This window comes from Hesperophylax consimilis, chromosome 3, assembly GCF_061612785.1.
Source record: "Hesperophylax consimilis isolate HC1 chromosome 3, BYU_Hcon_1.0, whole genome shotgun sequence".
NCBI classification, from domain to species: domain Eukaryota; kingdom Metazoa; phylum Arthropoda; class Insecta; order Trichoptera; family Limnephilidae; genus Hesperophylax; species Hesperophylax consimilis.
This window is the reverse complement of record NC_142838.1, coordinates 13,884,179-13,906,597: the sequence shown is the minus strand read 5'-3', so window position 1 is coordinate 13,906,597 and position 22,419 is coordinate 13,884,179. Positions and strand designations below refer to the sequence as shown.

Sequence of the window (22,419 nt, the reverse complement as noted above, 5' to 3'; positions counted from 1 at the left end):
GAGTTTTACTTATATTATATTCCTTTTATAAGCAACTCAGTGTCAATTACAGTTAATATTCATCAATCCTCATCTCCGGTAGATACGTTTTCATACATTTTAAACAAGTTCTGATGAAGATAGCTTCAAAACTGCGACTAAACTATTGCAAGTGGGCACATTTTCATCGTGATTCACCGTGGTAGAGCGACAGTCGCCTCGCAACAAAAGTAGGACAGGTTGCAATTCTTTAATCGCTGCAATTTTTTAGTATGCACTTTTATTGGAAGCAATGAGTTTTACTTTGGCGACTATACAATCGCGCGACTGTATAGTCGCGCGACTGAACAATCGCGAATGGAGGCCAGGCCTCAGGCCGCTTCAGGTGACTTGATGTACCTACTACAATACTAAATGTATGAGCAGTGAGCCAATAATAATTGTGTGAGCAACTGAGCGGGTTACTTCTTTTTGAACAGTCGTCTGGAGAGGTCTGGTCATCATTCTCCCTCTTCACCGTCGCCGTCACGAAGAAGTCCGTCAATAATAATGTAATACCATCCACATCCTGAAATATAACCCGGTTATATTACTATTTTTTTCTGGTGAGTACATATAAATTATTTCTAATTATTCATTTCTTTTTTAAAAAGATTAAAAATTATTGTTACAATGGTGGCTGGTACGCATGAAGACAAATATTTCCAAGTCACTAAACTGAAAATTTTGTAATTGATTACATGTATCTCTTTATTAATTAAATTGTTCAAAAAGTTTGTGCGGATTAACTCAAAATTATAGAAAGCTTTGCTTAAATAATAGGATTAAAAGGGTTTACCTTTTCGTTTTTTTCGTCTATTTTCATCCTTATATTAAATATGGTGCGATTACGCTTAATATTTTTAACACCACCGAATTCTTCGTATTCTTTCGGACGAGACAAAATGATTCTAGTAATGTTTGAATTCTACTCAAGGTCTTTGTGAACTCGCCATTTATATCGTAATATTACTTCGCAATAATATTTTTTTGTTGAATTCTTTGTTCGAGTAAGTAGGTAGATACTAAAAAATAATCGGTATCACTTTAGCGTGAGGTCTGCCTTTACATTTGTACAGAACAGTGTACAATATATCAGAACACTTTTGAAAAGTTATTAACCTAACCTAGTTAATCTAAAAACAATGAACGGTTTGTAGCTACGCGTTTAAAACAAATTAATAAATAATAACGATAGACGGAACACTAAAGTAGAACTGTAAAGATAAACCTCACTCAAAAGTAAATAATTGATATAATGCAATGAGACTATTGAAATCATTTTTGGAGACATGTCGGTCCCATTCGGCCAAATGTCACCAAACTAACATTTAGTTTTGAGATGCCTACCGCGATTTGATGCGAAAAATCAGAAGAATTTGTTTTATATCTGAATGCATTCAAATACGTTAAATGATTTTCTCTAACATTCTCAGTAGAAAACCGGGTAAATATTTACCTACGACTACCGTTTTTACTACTACAAAAAATTGCCCCTTTAATAACGCCTGCTCGCGTCCCCTTTAGAGTTATATCCCAGTTTTCAAGTAGTTTGTGGGCTACGCTAGGTTTGTATAGACTGGTTTGTGATTTAATTCTACCTAATCCAACCTAACCTAACATGTACGGAATATTTTCTCAAACGGTAGTCGTAGGTAAATAATTACCGAAAACCGATTATCCGGTGACCCCGGTAATCGGGATGAATTCCCGGTTTCTCATATAAATTATAACTAGATTATCAATGCCTTTGTTGAGAAACTATTGCTTTTGCATCTAATTTTGTCGGCCTTTCATCACGAATTTAAAAATCTTAAAAGATTGTTGCATTATTTTTAATTCAGTGGGTAGAGAATGGTAACGTTTTCAAATTGTATATATAATGAGAAACGACTGCAAAGAGCATTAATACTAATATTTACCTTTTTCTTTACCTAAACTATAATTACCTTATTTCTAGGTACATCCCTTTTTGTACAAAATGATTGCGCTTCAATTTAAAAATCTATTATCGCACAAAGTTACTAATTTCTAATAAAATATTCTTAAACTTGTATTTCTTTATACAGAATATCATCCCAATGGTACTGGGCAGTTGAGCACCCTCCTATTAATTAACTAATCGAAATAATCGGCGTTCAACCTCACCGTGCACAATTCATTTGAAATTGATGTTCTATTGTAGATTATAAATTTGCAATCGGCATTCTATAGTAGATACTACATTCAAAATCAGCGTCCCATTGTAAATATGTAGGTACTACGTAAAATTTTAGATAATTCCGCTTCATGCTTAATATGCGCAAATTATTGAAATAACACTTCGTTTCAACTTAATTACAACAAGAAACAATGACTTACGTCTGACATGGGATATTTATACGGGAGATGGAAAAACGTGCAAAATATACTTTATTAGGTTTTTTTTGGGTTATTTAAATAATGTGTGCGTATTTAAATTGAGACGGAATCGGCCGGCAATCATCACACCATAATAACAAGAAAAAACATGGCGACCAAAGTGTGAAAAAAGGCGAAATGTTGAACTTTGATTGAAAATAAAACTTTAACACGTGACGTAAATTGTGAAGGTGATTTCAATAATAATTTGTGGGCATAAAACATAAAGCGGAATTCTAGAATTTGACCTTATTTTAAATCCGCGTTCTATTTTATAAATTGAATTTGAATTCTATTATTTAGTAGATACTACCTACATATATATTCGAAATCAGCGTTCTAAGTTGACCTTCTATTGCAGATACTAAATTTTAAATCAACGTTCTTTTGCTTATACTACATGATTTGAAATCTGCGTTCTTTTGTACACACTAAATTTGAAATCGACGTTTTATTATTCATTAGATACTACCTACATTCAAATATATTCTAAATCAGCGTTCTACTGTTGACCTTCTATTACGGATACTAAATTTGAAATCGGCGTTCTTTGGCTTATACTACATTATTTAAAATCTGCGCTCTATTGTAGATACTAAATTTGAAATTAACCTTTTATTATTCAGGAGATACTACCTACATTCACATACACTCTAAATCAGCGTTCTATTGCAGATACTTAAATTGGAATTGGCGTTATTTTGTGTATACTACATTATTTTAAAACTGCGTTCTATTGTAGATACTAAATTTGAAATCGGCGTTTTTTTGTGTATACTACATTATTTGAAATCTGCGTTCAATTAATTGAATCTTTCTAAAACTTATTTAAAGCCGATAAAAATATTGATGCATTGTATTTGCATAAAATACCTACAAGTAAACGCGCCACGCTATTACGACCCTTTACAAATGTGACAACATTTTTAAAGACAAATTTAAAATAATTTGTATGCATATTAGCTCTCTGCTTTGTACTCGTTGATACTGAATTATAATCCCTATTATAAGTTCCTATTCTTTATAAATACATATATTTGAATTTCACTATTGTTTTCGGCAATGAATTGAGGCGAAGCTTAATGCTAAATCACTAGTTTGATTAATCTTTATGACGAATTGGTGTACATTATGAATACTAAAAAATACGCTTTAGATAAATTGAAGGTTTTCCTATCGTTTCGCTTGAGTAGAATACAAATAAATAAATAAATTACTCAATTAAAAATATAAATGTATACTACTACTTAAATAAATATTTTTTCAATAGAAATGTATGAATGCGTAAAGGAAACAACTTAAAAAAAAAGGATTATAGCTAATATTATCTGTGACAGTTTCAATTGATTAACTTTTTTGCTTTCTTATAAAATCATTTACAAAATAAATAAAAACCAGTTTTGTGCTTGAAATCGAACGTTTGTAGACTCCTTTTGTCAAGCGATTTTAATGCCTATTACCTACAATATAAGGTATATAAAGAATGTACACATTTTTGGCTTGTAGCTTCCTCTTAATGTAAACCTTGGAAACGGAAATTAACCCACTTCTCAACCTCCGATCGAGCTGAAAATCGGCAGATACACTCGTTGTCGATGGCATCTTATCAACTTGGCTATCGGGCATTCACACGCGGACGTATAAGCATTTTTTTCTGAAATTGGATGACATTACAGCAGTTAATGTACGAAATAAATGTCGGTCCTACATGATCGGCATTTGGCGAGGTTGGTAGAGTTGTTGACTCTAGATCCTGGGTAGGAAGATTCAATCCTCAGTCCTTAAGTTATAGTAAAAAAACTAAGCTTTTACTGGTTAACATTTTGTTATTTAAGTGTTCTGATTTTTAGATTATTTCGACCTACCTTCATTTTGATTGCAACAATAATGATTATTATTAAGATTTATTTTAATAAACCTACCTTCCTATTTACCAGATACCCAAGCGAAAAAGACTTAAGTATATTTGTATTATGTATATGTGTGACACACTAATGTAATGTATTGAGATTATCTAAAATATATATTTTTTAATTTACTTATAAGACAAATTCAGATGCGGTTGATTATAAATCTACAACCACCAGCTGACCGAACAGTTCGATCAAAAACTTAACAGCCAACATAATGATTTATATTTTTTTTAGAATTACACAAAGCGATAAACATTCTCGGAAAATCGTCAAGCGAAACATAGTGATAGTTATATTGAAACAACGTCAATAATCGAATCATCTTGATTAAGGAAATATCGCGTTAAGCGAAACATAGTGGTAGCGATATTAAAATATCGTGGTGTTAGAATCATCTTGATAATTGAAATATTGTGATAAGCGAAACATAGTGATTGTGTTTTCAAACATCGTGATAATCGAAACATCGTGATAGTTATATTGACACAACGTGAATAATCGAATCATCTTGATTAAGGAAATATCGCGTTAAGCGAAACATGGTGGTAGCGATATTAAAATATCGTGGTATTAGAATCATCTTGATAATTGAAATATTGTGATAAGCGAAACATAGTGATTGTGATTTTCAAACATTGTGATAATCGAAACATTTTGATAATTGAAACATCGTGATAAGCTAAACATTGTGGTGGTGGTAAGTTTTTAGATTTTCACGGCCAAAAGCATTTTTGTTGTTTGTTTTTGGGGTGTTATGCCGTGTTGCGTTAACTCCTTCTTTAGCCGACGTTTCGGACAGCGTTGCAGTGTCCATCATCAGGGCAGATCCGGTAGATCCGAAGATGTGAACGCTGTCCGAAACGTCGGCTAAAGAAGGAGTTAGCGCAACACGGCATAACACCCCAAAAACAAACAACAAAAAATTGTGGTGGTGATATTAAAATATCGTGAAATTCATCTTAATAATTAAAACATTATGATAAGCGAAACATAGTGATTGTGATTTTGAAACTTCGTGATACTCGAAATATCTTAATAATAGAAACATTGTGATAAACGAAACTTAGAACGGGTTGTTTTGGAGAATTTGATCAATTCATCAAATTTCAACATTCATTTTCGGGTTCTGTGAAAGTCCTATTCAAGTTCTGTTATTATATCATTATAGGCTAGTTGCTTGACAGAAATGAAATGATAACAGAAGTTTGAAAAATCTTTCACAGAACTTGAAAATTAACATTGAAATTTGAAGAATTGTTTAAATTCTTCGAAATAACCCGTCCTTGGTAATAATTGAAACATCATGATAATCCAAACGTCTTGACAATTGAAATATCGTGATAAGAACATAGTGGTAGTCAGAGATGTGCAAAATGGGTACCCATAACCAATTGAAGTGCATAATTGAAATGGGTCAAAACTTTCCCATTTGAAAATGCAAAATGTGAAATGGTTTTTAGAAAAATATTTCAAATGCAAAATACCTATTTTCAAAAAGCATTGAAAATACAAAATGGTTTCTCAGATTGAACAATGAAAGAGTAAAAACAAACAGCCTTCTATTAAAGCAATTATTGAATTTGAACAATTGTCACTTAGTAATGGACATCAAAGTAACTTGTGGAATAACTTTTCTAAGTGGAAGGTAATGCTAGGTAATCAGGTAGTTGGTCACCTAACTTATGATTATGATTATGTCGCAAGGTGAATCAAGGTTGAGAAATAAAGTCGTTCTAAGCAACCTTTCGATTTTGATGGTTGACTTTGGACATTTGAGGCTCCCACCACTTTCCCACCCCGATATAAGTAACAAATGGTTACTCCTTCAGGGTGACTTTGAAAACTTTGTGGTTGACTTTGGACAGGGCAATACTGAGGTTTGTTCTTAGGTTTTCGCGTTTATTTCACTTTATATTTTCATAAAACCGAAAACAATTAAGCTTGATAAAGCCAATAGAAAATATTTGGACAGCCGAATAACAAAAAACTTGGTGTATTTATATCCTCTTCTGGCCGCCTGCAAAGATATCGTTGCCATGCTATTATCTGTATCTATTATCCATTGTATTATCTGTATCTTGTTGAGATACTCGTACCTTGAATGTAACATTATTTTTCTCTTTATTTTTAGGTATTACAATAATATGACGTATCATCGCAATCATCGGGTATTTGGAAACCGGTGGTCAGTTTCTATGATATCTTTCTCCATGGGAAGCACCATCCCAGAACTATGTCTCCTTAATTGGTCACCCGTTTCCTCGTCAAGCATCACCACTACCTGGTCCCTGGTCCGACCAAGTAAACTACCCGAAACAATGGAATGTTCCTACCATTTCTAAGATTGTTGAAGACAGGAAGGTTCCTAATGTAAAGATAATGGTGAGTGTCAATAAATTATTATCTTTTAACAAACAATTTTTCCTTTAACCCTAACATAGGGATTCATAGTGCCAACTTTTCACTAAACATAGCTTGTGTCGAAAAAAGACCAAGTCAGTCCTCTTTGTGTATCAAATATTTGATCCGACCAACTGGTACTTGAGCGTCCTCAAACCAGGCTATCGACCACCTTATAAACTTATAACATTTTTATAACCTACTAGATACATACATATTACACCAAGAGTCAGAATAGCAGAAAGTATGTTTGGTGAAATGTATGAATGTTAATGATGCAAGGAGCGTGCCAAGACAGAATTGGGGGTGGTCTATCCTCTCTAGAAACGGCGTGATGGTTGGTTAGTTATTACATTACTAATTTACACTTCTTTTTTTTTCAGGTTTGAGAAAACATTATAAGTTCAAGATGTACCTACATACTTATATCATTTAGCAGTCAACCTCATCAGTCATCACTGATCAGTAACTGACTCACCAAGAATCCATGCGCTTCAAGAAGACTCCATTTTCTCAATGAGAAGGAACCCTGGCTATCTTACATTAAGTACAATTATATTTTTTACAAAGGTAGAAAAGAGAATTGTAATTCTATTGACAAATTGCGACGCTTTGAACCTTGACTTGCAAATTTATCTTGTGTGCTTTGGTCATTTTTCATTAATGTAATGATAATAGATGTAACATATATCTTTATTATTATTTAACATTACCACCAAGGAAATGAAACAGACAGTTTTTGACAATTTATTTACTATGAGTATATTGAGGTTGTCTTGCATTGTAGGTACCTTCATCTAATGCAGTAAAATTTGGAGCTTTTGTACTAGTCAAAGACTGTGTAATTTATATTGGCTGATTGTTTTTGTAGCATTTTAAATCAATACGGATTTACAATATCATAACTATCACTTTAAAGATACACAATATCGAATTTATTCATGTCGGTCGACTTTGCCATAAAGTTATATTAATATTCCAGATTGGGGAGCCAGTTCTCTTCCAATGTGGGACATGTCCTCCTTTGGCAGTTCCAGTCTAGTAATGCTAACCTTTCTGAGCATATATTACTTTTCTACCACTTAGTCTCTCACTTCAATGATAAACCTTCTGTAGTAAATGCCTAAACCAGCGCAGCTCACCTTATAGCCTGTTACCGGGTATTCTTTCACTATCGGACACTTTCCATTTCTCTGTTCCAATGTAATCTTATCAAAAGAATGCAAGCTTCCAATAGACCATAAATTACCTCCATATCTTTGATCTTGTTAATATTCCATATTGGGGAGCCAGTTCTCTTCCAATGTGGGACATGTCTTCCTGCAGCAGCTCTAGTGTAATTATATTGTTTTTGTAGTATTTTAAATCAATATGGATTTACAATACCATAACTATCACTTTAAAGATGCACAATATCGAATTTATTCATGTCGGCCGACTTTTCCATAAAATTATATTAATATCCAGATTGGGGAGCCAGTTCTCTTCCAATGTGGGACATGTCCTCCTGCGGCAGCTCCATTCTAGTAATGCTAACCTTTCTGATCGTGTATTACTTTTCTACCACTTAGACACTCAGTTCAATGATAAACCTTCTTTAGTAAATGCCTAAACAAGCGCAGCTCACCTTATAGCCTGTTACCGGGTATTCTTTCACTATCGGACACTTACCATTTCTCTGTTCCAATGTAATCTTATCAAAAGAATGCAAGCTTCGAATAGACCATAAAATTACTTCCACATCTTTGATATTTTTAATATTCCATATTGGGGAGCCAGTTCTCTTCCAATGTGGGACATATCCTCCTGCAGCAGCTCTAGTATAGAGATGCCAATCTCCCTGATCATCTGTTGTTCCCTTGCAGTAAATGCCTAAAGTAACATAGTTCACCTTATAGTCTGTTATCGGGTATTCTTTCATCGGACTATCTTAGTTTCTCTGTTCCGATTGTTGTAATATTATCTAAAAATGCACGGCAAGCTTTACAAAACTCTGTCCTATATAAATATTACCAAGTTCTTTCTCTAACGTTACAAAACACATTTAATTTATTCATGTCGGTTCGCTTCAAATTTTTAAGACTTATATCCTCAAACTTATTTTTCGACCTAAATATATAGCCTTGTGGGGTATAATAGTATTATTCTTCATTAAATGAAAACAATGCTTTAGTTTAAATCATACAGTTGAAACTAATAATAGCAGACCAGATTCCCTTGAAGAGGTACCTCTTTGGAAGAAGCTGATTAGTGTCTGTTTGTCGTACAGTTTTTGAAGTGCAACTCCTAGTTTATTCATGTCGGCCGGTTTTGCCAAACTTTTTTTAGATATTTATAGTGATCTCCTTTATTCACCATAATAGAGCAGCTTAATGGTTGTATTAAATTTCCTTTCTGTGGAGTATTGTTTTTATAAAATAATTACCTACTCCAAAATTATTGAAAATTGTCCAGAGCATTTCGTTGCGAAACTTTTCAATTGCACTTTGAAATTGTGTGAAATTTAAGCCCTTGTAAAAAGATGGTACATATTTGCAGTCTCCGAACAAAATGCCCAACTGTTGTGAACTAAATTAGGGGCCCCGTTGGCTCCCTAATTTAGTCATACATATTGACTTTGAGATTGTGAATTGAGGATTGTTTTCCATACAAGAAAAAAACGATTTTCATTTGATTCTTTTTCCCTACTTATTACACTACTGTGTCACTTATAAAACAAACTAAAAGTTATGTCATTTTTTGTAATGAACAATTACTTACGGTCTAAAATCTCTTTGAGTAACATTTTTTTTTTAAATGCCTTAAATAATAACTATCACATTTATTTCAGTACCTTAAAAGTTACTTTTACGTACATACTTCTAAGAATACAACATTTAATTTATTCATGTCAGCTTTACTTGGTAAAATCAACCTAATAATAGCAGAACTAATTTCCTTGTATGAATCAGCGTTATCTATAATTCTATACATGACCCTCCCCCAGTGACAATAAAAAAAACTTGTTTCGCATGTTAATGTCGTATCGCCCCCGTCCTATCACATTAATTTTTGTATAATAGGATAGACGTTCCACAGATGCTGCACATGTAAACAAAAACCATAAATATTTTATGCAAATTTTATAATACAGAAAACATTCTGAGCTAATATTTGCAATCAGGCAGCCAAAAAGCATTAGTTCCTCTGAGAGTGCAGAGTAGCAATACATATATCGCGCTTTTTAAACTAACTCCTGAAACCGATTTACCCAAACAAACAGCACCAAATTCCAACGACCTTATCCGCCACTCTTAGGAGACTTCTGGAACAATGATATGCTGCTACAGAAATGAATAGTTTACATTTAAGTCAATAGCTTTGGTTGTTGTCTTAATGCCTATCTTCTACTACTTCTATCTTCTACTTTACCCAATATTTTCTTTACTTTACCCGTTGAAATAATCAAATGGGTTTTATTCCGCCATTGTAATTTAATCATTTGCTCAGCCTCCCGCAGCTTTCATTTCTTCTCCAGAAAGGATAGCGCAACCTCCTCTCTGGTTTTCGTCGAGGAATGTCTACTGGTTGGAGCTTCAATAGCGAGAGTAGGTCTTCGGATGAAGCAAAGAATTAAAATGTTCTTATAAAATATTATTTCTAATTTTGTTACTTATAATTAGTGATAGAAATCCATTTTAATATATATTTTTTTCTAAAATCAAATCATTCTCAAGTTCTACCTTTTGACATCAAGATGCTATAAATCATAATACATATTATTGAATTACATTCTCAGTTAATTTAGAATGATTGTCAAGAACATCAATGGGTATTGAAGCACTTTCCCTTTGTTAGAGTGTGACCCAAAATGCTTTCTTAAAATACCATTGAAGCCCACTACTCATACTTTAAACAATATGAATGTTCAAAGATCTCATCAGATACTCTTGTGACATCACTGGAATAATCACTGTGTAAATTATTGTGCTGTGATTTCTATTATTGTGCTATGATTTTGGCCAATGATCTTAAAACCACATAATACCATATTATTTAAATAAATTTTCAATCTTCGCTCTACTCGTCATCTGAATTTTATCATAATGATATTTTAAATTTCACCATAGTTATTATGTGCATTAAAACAGAGCATTCTCAATTTCCACCTCAATTTCTTTTCAGACTCTTTGGTTTCTTTTTATCACTCGCAAGTGTATCCTAAATGCAATTACTATTATTCTTGCCAGAAATTATTGTAAAATTGAGAAATCTTATTAATGAAACGAATATGAAAAGTTATCTTGAATCCCTTTAGAATGTAAAGAAGCTTGTCTCTACCATATTGTGTTGTATTAGTAATATACCAACGTGTGAATAAAAACCGTTTACTGTTTTAATAAAAACAAATCTTTGATATTTCTTAGTTTTTTTTTTTATTTCCTTCCTTTATACCACGCATGGGCAACCTTTTGTAGGTCTGGGGCCAAATTACCATTCTGTCTCCGAGTGAAGGGCCAGACCAAATTAACATAATAAAGATATTTTAAATTAAATAAAACATGTTGCTACTTCTTATATATTTTTTTTATGTATATGTCGAACAACATAATATTAATTTATTTACTGATTACAAAATTTTGTTAGAAGATTGGCCATGCACTTGAATTACGAGACTATCAATATTGGCGTTGGTATTGCTTAAGGATAATCGCATAGAATTTCATCTGTTATCCTTGATCGAATTTTTGATTTAGTGTGTTTCATCCTTGAAAAAAAAACTGACCTATATGTGTTGCCAAAAAGACAAATATTTTTCTTACAATAAAAAATTATTTGAAATGGATATCATGCCATACAACGAAAGCGAATTTTCATTTTACGTAATTAAAATGCTAAAATTAAAGTGCAGTCAGTTTCCTTTTATGGTAATGGTGAATCAAAAGGTTTTATTTAAAAATATTTTGTATCCGCCATTGATCGCCAGCGATCCTGAATAATTACCAAAACAAATAATGTTATACTGATAGGTTGTATACTGATATTATCTTGTCGAATTCCGCTGCATGCAAACGCTCTTTAAAAAACTACACTTGATTCTAACTTAAATATCTAATGGAGAGAACTATTTAATGGGGTTTAAGTAAACGTGCATAAAATAGGTTTTTAGGGTTTAGTTTGGGTTATTTTAATAATGTATGCGTATTTCCTAACCTTCAAACTTAACTTTGAGAAAAAAATGGAAGTTTAATGCACCTTTTTAATTAATTAGTTATGTCTTATAGAAATTTAGTTGAAACCAAGTGCTATTTATATATTTTGGCGTATTAAGTGTACAGCGGAATTCGACAAGTATAAAAAATAATACTGTATCAACCTTAAATTGCTTGGTAACTAATTATGTGAGAGTAATATTATTATTTCAAATTAAAAAGGCTTCATTTTTAAATATCCTGGTTGAAGATTAATCAAACGGGCCCAGAATGCAAAGCTAAAATAAACTCATAAACAATATCACTCACTGAAGAAACTTCAATCGTTATCTGACATTTGATTGATTTGTATTTTTATTTGAAGTTTCGCTCTTGGTGTTGTCAGCATGGAAAAATATTTCTCAATAAACTCAAGAAAGAGAAGCGCATGAAACCAAAATTTATCCAATTGATTTCAAACTGACGGCGTTCCCGGAAGGAACATAAAAATGTTAACCGTTGGATCAAAATACAATATGTCAACGAATAAAAACTTTTAATATTACGGTAGTTATCGAAATTCCAAGGCGATATCTATCAAACACTAAATAATATAATCTAAATACTAGAATTTTAAATAATTTTATTACTGTTTTAGGTCAGTATTCTGATCATTTCACACAGGATTTTTCACAAATTTAATTGCAAAAAACACTGTTTTGACAACGTCTTCATGAATCTTATTTCAACTATCCCAATATTTATTTTGCCCCGGTTTTCTTAAATCCGGAGTAGGTTCCAAAGATATTTTTATCTTAGTGCAACACTAATTTTATCTGTCAAACTTACCTGTACCCGAAAATGGTCTTTATTCAAAGTCGCCACAGGAATGTTAATTACATTTTTATTAAATTTACCTTACATAATCATACAGGCACCGTGGCCTCAGCTGGTAAAGTTTATGTTTGTAGTATAGATATAATCGAAGTTAAAAAATAGTGTATGCTACGAAGAAAAATTATATGTTTCTACCAGTTTCCACATGCATTGTTCATGAAATTACAATCAGTAATCGGTGGTTTAATGTTTTCTGGTGTCAGTTTAGTTTCAGTGTGGTTACTGTGGTTTCAGTTATGAGTTTGCTCGCTTAGAGTGATGTTTGCTTGCCGCCGGTGGATTTATTCTCTATGCGATGTTATTACTATTAATTTGTTTATTTACTTGTAAAAGTATTTAAAAGGCACCGGTATTTTAAATACAACCTACTTTTTTAACAGATAGTGCTATTTACTATTACTTAAGCTGCATTAGAGTGTGAGTATTGTTTTATTATTTATTTTTAAACTAATTACCTGTTGTGTTATCGTGATTATTTGTTGGGGCGATTAATTAATTAAACTCTGACGGTACTGGGATTCGTCCTACTTGCGCTTCCGGAAAAAGTGGATTACCTTATTCTAATTTGCAAAAAATAAATAAAGCCGGTACTTTTTTATCTGCTAATTTGATTTCAACATAAAAACCTAATTTTGAACAGCGTGATCATTACTTTGTTCGTATAATTATTAATGAAGGTTTTACCAGTTCTGACGCTTAGTTATTTATAAACTCTTTTTTATATTTATAGCTACCTACATTACGCAGTACTTAGTTAATGTGAACGAATTCGTAACGATAATACACATTTTTAGAGCGATCCCTACGGATGTAAGTTATTTATATTTTAAATTAATAAAAACAATACCTTACCATTAAAATATTTTATTTAAAAAGTTTGATTATTTTATAAAACGTTTTTCAACTATACAATTAGCGATAAGTACCAGATTTTATTTTTATAGACGATGAATTAGTAACTTCCCGAGGGATACATCTATAAACATCTGAGATTTTAGTAATACAACAGAAAGATCAATTTCGGCATGCTGAGGCAAATTCGACCGTACGTCCGTCCATTACTCCAGGCCGCGCGCATGACTTCGTTAGATTCCGACTTTATTTTAAGGTATTGTCTCGTCTTAAGCCATTTCAATCAAAGCTTAGAATCTGAATGGTGATATCTCTCCAGGACGATACTAAGAGTATGTATCACTCTTGAAAGAGGTCGGTCGTATCACAGCTAATCGTCAACAAAAAAAGAAAATTTAAAAATATAAATGTGACATAACGCGGGCTATATGGCGCCTAGTGTAATAATGGTCGCAAATAACAAAAAAACCTGACGTGTTTGCTTGCTTGTACAAATAGAAAAAATTTACTTTGCGAAAATTAGAGAAACGCAATTATTCTTCTTTTAAATTAGTTACTCTATATATCCAGGTAATTGAGAGATATATTTGGATCTCTTCTTCGATTTTAATTTATTCATACACGTAGTAGGTACCTACTTATAAAAATATCCTTGTTACAGAATGATTTATTTAGAAATACCACCTAAAAAAAATATGGGTTGTCTTTAGTAGATTTTAGTTTCTAGTTCAGAACTCATTTTCGCAATAAATAGAGATTCCACAAGTAAAAATAAGTGATTTAAGTTTAAGATATCGATATGTGGATATAAATATTATTATTTGCACACTTTCTTCAAAGAATTAATTTGTTCATTTTTTTTTTCATAACAACGCATGTATTATGGTTTTCACTCTAAAAAAACATTGTTAGATTTGTAATTCCCAGCCATTGACACTAATTGATGAAAAATCCAACCCCATTGACACTAATTGACCAAAATAAACTAAATTTATTAAAATTATTCAACTTTAGGTCTAGTCCGGGAGACCTAAACCTTCTTATCTTATTTAACACCCTATTTAAATTTTCAACTTCGAAAAAAATCACTTTATCCTTCGTTACAAATAAATAATGAACTTTAGGTCTCTTGCGATATACCTAAATGTTTTTCAATTGGGCCATTTTTTGTGGTATAATAATCTTTTAAAAAAACCATTGTACATTTACCTACATGCTCGAGCAATTACCAAATAATTAGATATTGATTGTTGGGAAACATAACATAGTTACTAATACGGGAAATTCCAAACAGATAATGCGTCAATAATCACCAACCTTTAACATTTCATATCATTGGAAAATCAACAAAAAAATACATTAACTACACGAAAAGAACGCCAACGTCGGAAAACTGCAAAAATTTCGACTATTCAAAAATAAAATCTTGTGTTATTAATTTATTTTATAGATAAATTATTTCAATTACAACAATAATTTATAAACATTTCCTTATACACGTAAATACATAGATTTTTGTGTAAGGCTGTATAAAAGTATGAATGAATGATTTTATTTTAATTAAATATAATGATTTCAAAATTATACTTGTAAGTTTATTTCAAATTTCTTCCTCTATTCGATGGTCGCTCACCACGTCATTCCTGGCAGCCGTCACCGGGTTGCGAGAGTAGATCACGATAATCGGGTGCTAACAATCTATGAGTGTTCGCCTCGCCACACCTGCACCATGCATCCGGGTCGTGAGAGTGGATCGCGAGAGTAGGTCTTGAGACCCGGGTGCTGACAATCTATGTAAGCTTGCCTCGCCACTCCGGCGCACAGTGGGCTGAAAATCGCCTTTCATAGACATGGAGACTTGAATTTTCAAGGGTATTTTTTTTGGCTAGAAATGGATTCTGCTGATCATTACTATGCTATAAAATTTCGTATGAAGCAATTGCGTGTACAAATGAAGGAGTTATCATTTTTTTAAAGATAAATTTGTATTGCAATGACATTAAAAATGAGGATATCTCTGGAATCATAAGTTTGGCCATTATATCCTTACACACAAATATACTACTATTTATTTGTATTTTTTTGACATACTTCGTATTGTGGCGCTACTTATACGATTTTTTTTTTAAATCCTCAAAGTTGAAAAAAACACTTTTTAATGTTGATGATTCATTTTAATGCTTAAATGCTTTACATATGAGTACCTATGCCTTGTCTAGTTTACAATATTAACTCCTTTAATTGTACACGCAATTGCTTCATACGAAATTTTATAGCATAGTAATGATCAGCAGAATCCATTTCTAGCCAAAAAAATACCCTTGAAAATTCAAGTCTCTATGTCTATGAAATGCGATTTTCAGCCCACTGTGCGGCTCCCGGCAACTGGCTCGTGAGAGTAGGTCGCGAGAGTAGGTCATGAAACCGGGTGCTGACAATCTATGTTCGATCGCCTCATCACTCCGTTCTGAGAAAAAATAACCCGGTCGCTCTTTGGAAGCTCGTGGGCGGGTTTAAATGAGCGGGTCATTCACGATCGACCCAGGACTAGTTCGAGGTAAAGTTTTGAGGTTGTGAATTCTAGAGTACCTGTCAACTGGGTGCATTTTTAAGGTGGGAATAATATTTTTGTATTGTAATACGTATTTGTTTCACTTGATCGCGCCATGTCTTCCCCAGGCGTCCTCGACCTATTCAGCCATTAACTTCCAAGTAATACATTTTTTCAAACACTTTCATTACTTGCGTCTCATTTTGCCACAAATAATTATTTGATTCATGTCTTCCTCGGCCATCCCTGACTTATTCTCTCCACTTAATGTTGTATCACGAAATCCACATTTTTGCTGTTTATAAACTACATTACGTTGACTTCATATTGGTTTAATTTTCAACGATATATATCGCTGAAAATTTAAAAGTTTGTTCTTATTAGTGCCAGCAGTGTTTAGAGTGTGGTTTGAATGATGAAAGAAGTTCTGGACGATCGGGAAAGACATTAGCAATAGTGAAGCATTGCGGGGTTCACAAGTTGATTATATTTTTTCAATTACACTAAGTGTGAAATGCGTGTGACGTTTTTGATTCTGTTTTATTTTGAAAACACCACACAGTTCGCACGACTCTTATATTTTTGTCTAATATTCTAATATAGTTCCGACTCTGATAGTGGCGAAATAAATCGTGCATAATTAATTATTGCACTTTTTAGCTGTCCACGTTTTGCATTGATAACAATGTTAATCTTAAAATGTCTATTGCTCTGTGAACTGCATGCTCATCTCATTCAATTTTGGTTCAAGGTTATTTAAATATATATATATATTTACCATATTACTGTAAATTGAATATGTAATAGCCATTGACTAAATACAACACACATCAATGGTAATAGCAGATGTACTTGGTTAGGCAAGATAATGTGAAATTATTATAATATACATGCACTCAATTCCGCTGTTATCACCAATTTGTTTTTTTAGACGTTTTTTTCCCCGTTAAAAAATAATTATTTACATTTGTAAAATGATTATTTTCTATAATGAATATGAATATTGTTTATATACACGCCCTATTCGCTTCTGAAATTTGTTTTCTACGATTTAAAAATAATAGTTAATAAAGTTCTTTCATGAGAAGCACTAAAAAAAAATTTGCAGTCTCTGTAATCAAAACTATCTCATTTCCGTAGAGGTATAAAATAAACAGTAATGTATATTATCTATGCCTATTTTGCTCTTTGGTGATTTTATTTTCGGAAAGCCGATGTATTAATACATAATTATCTATGCCTAATACTCTCATTATAACTTTCTTTTCTAACTCTCGCCAAAGCAAAATTAGTAATGCTTTAAAATAATAGTACTTACGTATGTACTATTTGCACGTCTCAATAGAATTTGAACAAAATGATTAATATTCGTTTAGTGAAAAGCTTTCCTACTTTCTCACTCCATTGTGTCGATTCACACGAACCGTTTGTTTGTCTGTCGATTCAGCGTTTAAATAAAAGTGATAAAACTGTCCGTCGATTGAGAGTTGATACTATAAAAGAGATAAAACTATCTGTCCATTGATAGTTGATACTATAAAAGAGATAAAGCTGTATGTCGATTGAGAGTTGATACTATAAAAGAAATAAAACTGTAGGTCGATTGAGAGTTGATAATATAAAAGAGATAAAACTATGTGTCGGTCGAGAGTTCAAATAAAAGTGATAAATGGGAATCCTCTGCTTTGATAGTGATGATTCGAAAGCCATAATATAATGTGCTTATCTGTGCAGTCGGGACGGTGCTAATTTAAATTAGTTGGTTCGTTTGTTAGCTCCTCCGCTAGCCACCTGTATCTACAGAGTTTTTATACTGTATATCTGTTATTGATTGTAAACAGAGATGTGCAAAATGGGTACCCAAAACCATTTGAAATGCAAAATGGCAATGGGTCAAAACTTTTCCATTTGAAAATGCAAAATGGTTTCTCAGGTCAAACAATTAAAATAATTATAGAATTTTTATATAATTTTGTCATTTAATAATGGACATCAATGTAGAACAAACATATTACATGATGGTAAATCCAAAAACACCACGACTACTCATTATGAAACCACTAAAAATTTGCGCGGGACTAATGTTGCCAACGTAAAAACATAGAAACTGCTATCTAACATTTAATATTACAGCGTTATGGCCCCATATTCAGTATTTGAATCAGTATTGTTTGTAATGGTATCACTCAATTGCCAGGGCTCCTACCAGGGAGCAACTTGACAAATGCAAATAATCTCTCATAGCGAGCAAGCGAGGTTGAGGACCGACTGATATTTAGGCCTTATGAAAAAAAATGAGTGGAGATAGTAGGAAGAATGTTGCAAAAAAGCATTTAAAATGGAAAATGCATTGAGAAAAGCATTTGAAATGCAAAATGGGTTTTAGAAAAGCATTTAAAATGCAAAATGGAAAATACCCATTTTGCATTTTGCATTTCCATTTGAAATGGATTTATTTGAAATAAAGCACATCTCTGATATGTATATTTAATATGTATATTAACTAACAAACGCTGTATGCATGAACACTGGAGGGTCTAGAGTCATTCAGAATAATTAAATGTAGCTTCGTTTTATTTTAAAAAGTTAGTGTCTTGACATGTACGACGAAGGAGGTAATCAATCAGTTTCCTTATCCCGTCGCGCGTCGTTGGGAAGGTGGTGGGGCCCCACTAATATATGTACAAGTTAGTTTTCCAATTTGTAATTCGATTTCGCACATAAACTAAAGAAAAAAATCGTAATGTTTTAATGTTTGTATCCCTCGTATGTGGTATTTCAACAAATAGTTTAAATTGTTTCAGCAATACGATATTTTATATTCTAGATCTACTTATACCAAAGCCGTTTTAGTCTTTATAAAAAAAACATATCCATCTGACAGTATATACTCTTCAAAATATTTTTATCTAACAGTATATAATCTTCAAAATATTTTATTCTGACAGTATATATTCTGGATTAAAATATTTTATTGGGTGCTAATATTTCATGATTGACTCCAGCGAAGTTAAAAACAAAATAAACACGATAAGGGCTATTTATAATTAACATTTATCTGTCTGAATAGAGTATTTTTATTATTTTATGTTGTAATCCAATAAAGGCGATTCAATTATTTTTCCACATCATGTTTGTCATTTAAAATATCAGATAATATTATCGATACGCACGCTTGACGCCATCTTGAATATCTAATATCTAGATTAACTATCCCGCAGCCAAGTAGGGGAGTAGGTAGTACCCAAAATTACTATCCTCCTTATATTAGCTTAAATACCTGACATATCACTTTAGTATTTTACTTATTCCTGTGCAAATACAGCCAAAAATGTGTATATTCTTGGTAAACCTTATATCGTAGGTAATAGGCATTAAAATCGCCTGACAAACGGAGTTTAGAAACGTTCGATTTCAACCAAAAAACTGTTTTTTACTTATTTTGCAAATAATTTTTTAAGAAAGCAAAAAAGTTAATCAAGTGAAACTGTCACAGATAATCTTAGCTATAATACTGTATTTTTTTAAAGTTGTTTCCTTTATGCGTTCATACATTTCTATTGAATGAATATTTTTTTTAGTAGTTTGCATTCATATTTTTTATTGAGTAATTTATTTTTTTATTTGTATTCTACTCGATAGGAAAACCATGATTGGCATTAAGCATCACCTTCTAAAGTTTAAAAGCCCCTAAGACACAAAAATCATGGGGTCGTCGGAAGACCCACTTGGTTACAGATGTTTTGTTTGGCATCTGGCTTGTCAGGAGTTAACAAAATTCGTTGAATTAAATTTGTCGTTTTATAAAATTGAATACCTCCACGGAAGAAGGATCTATATAGTACATTAGGTCAAAGGCGGTTTTTTTGTGGAAATGTTTTATGTTATAATCAACCAAATAAATGAGAAGCGATATCGCTTGTAAAAACGACACTACTTTGTGAAATTAGTGACATAATCGACAAATCCCAAAGCGGGTAAGGGTAATTCAAAATAGGGGTGTTTTGTAAGCTGCTTGATTGGGTTGATAATAATAGTTTTTTAACAGTAAAATCATCAATTTACACTGACAATAACTGTGGTAAAACCCTACTTACCGATGACAAGTTATAGCATTGCTTTTCCTATATTTTCCAGTTCGACTTGTACAATATCTCAGTGTGTATGTCGGCATTTTGAAGTTATCGCCGGAGACCTGTGACCGACGAGCGCTTGTATCCGACTGATGCCCGTGATATCTCACAGCGGACAATAATCCTATGTGTGCAGAGATGTACTTTATTTGAAATAAATCCATTTCAAATGGAAATGCAAAATGCAAAACGGGTATTTTCCATTTTCCATTTTAAATGCTTTTTGCAACATTCTTCCTACAATCTCCACTCATCTTTTTTTCATAAGCCCCAAATATCAGTCGGTCCTCAACCTCGCTATGAGAGATAATTTACATTTGTCAAGTTGCTCCCTGGTAGAAGCCCTGGCAATTGAGTGATACTATTACAAAAAATACTGATTCAAATACTGAACATGGGGCCATGACGCTGTAATATTAAATGTTAGATAGCAGTTTCTATGTTTTTACGTTGGCAATATTTGTCCCGCGCAATTTTTTTGTGGTTTATAAACCGTAGTCGTGGCATTTTTTGATTTACCATCATGTAATATGTCTGTTCTACATTGATGTCCATTATTAAATGACAAAACTGTTTAAAAATTCTATAATTATTTTAATTGTTGGACCTGAAAAACCATTTTGCATTTTCAATGCATTTTGAAAATAGGTATTTTGCATTTTGCATTTGAAATGCTTTTCTAAAAACCATTTTGCATTTTGCATTTTCAAATGGAAAAGTTTTGACCCATTTCCATTTTGCATTTCAAATGGTTTTGGGTACCCATTTTGCACATCTCTGTATGTGTGTGGCCAATACTTCAAACGCCAAAGCTGGCTATATCTATGTATGTATGTATGTATATATCTATGTATGTATGTATCAATGTTTCAACGTTTGAAATGTCATCGACTTTTGTCATGCAAAATCTTAACCACATCACTCAGTGTCGGTCACATGACATGTCGAATCCATTGTACATCTAAACTTCTATGCCTTGCGCGTCCTGCATCCACGCCGTTAATAAATACCATGTTTTATAAGTTCAATCAACTATCTGGTATTATTAAAATAACATATTTATTTATGTATCAGTATATTTGCTAACAAACGTATTTATTTATTGACGCCCTATTTGGCTTTTGAGTACATAACAATTACAAATTTCATTTTTAACAACAGTATAAAACAAACAATAGAAAATCTAAATAAAATATAATGATTTCTCATACATTATTTACATTTAAAAAATGGTGGACTAATTTGGCTTTAAATGTACCTATTGAAGATTAAATTAAATATGTCAACGATATCACTTAGTTCATTAATACATTCATAAGTTATTGTTCTAGAATAAAATATTCCGTCTAGTATATTTTGGAGGTATATGTAAAGATAGCAAATTTATAGTGTCAGGGCAGTCCAAACAATTTTATAAAATAAAATGAGATCAAATATTTTTCGCCTTTCAGATAATTTCGATAAGTTAAGTTTACTGCGTAAATTGACATAATTGATTTCAATAATAGGAATAACATAGTATTGAAAATATGTCAAGGCTGCACCGTGATTATAATGTAGCTAATAAAAATATCGTTTTTTAAGATACGCCCACATGAATGTAAATTTTGTTTTTCATTTCGATCCACCATTTTTTGTCTACAGATATAACTCCGCTGTCCTAATTCAAATTTGTATTTTCGTCTGGCGATCCGAACGCCCAACGTTCTGCAACACATTTTTGGGTCATCACAAATAATTATGCTCAACATTTTCTTTTCTTTTCAATTCCGAATAAATGAATAGGTTTGTACGTTAATTATTTACGTAATGCAAATCAAGTTAATAAGAACAATATTTTATTTTTAATTATTTTTTTTTATCTTCTGTTAACCTCAAAGAAAAGATGTATAATTTTATTTAACCTTATTAAGAAAACATATTATTTATTTACCTCCTATGTCTGTCTCGACACAAAAAATTCCCAGTGAGACACGCATTGAAAAATAATTTATAATTATGTTGTAATTAAGATATGTATACTTATCAACAACATGTGTACCTGCATATTCATCTCAACTTCTAGTCAGAAAAAATGCATTAAA

General features: G+C 32.2%; 1 protein-coding gene and 1 long non-coding RNA gene across 2 annotated transcripts in view; both read left to right on the top strand.

The window, feature by feature from the left end:
• The first annotated feature begins 435 nt into the window (after positions 1 to 435).
• On the top strand, positions 436 to 11,093 carry LOC149424998 (uncharacterized). Its single transcript, XR_016305006.1, has 3 exons — positions 436 to 584; positions 6,463 to 6,713; positions 7,115 to 11,093. It is a non-coding gene; the product is annotated as an uncharacterized LOC149424998 (long non-coding RNA).
• A 1,747-nt stretch (positions 11,094 to 12,840) lies between these two features.
• LOC149424997 (organic cation transporter protein) overlaps positions 12,841 to 22,419 on the top strand; it is a 77,605-nt gene continuing 68,026 nt past the window's right edge. The window contains exon 1 of the mRNA XM_089648453.1: positions 12,841 to 13,216. The gene's annotated coding sequence lies outside the window, so the exon portion shown is untranslated. The remainder of the gene's footprint in view (positions 13,217 to 22,419) is intronic.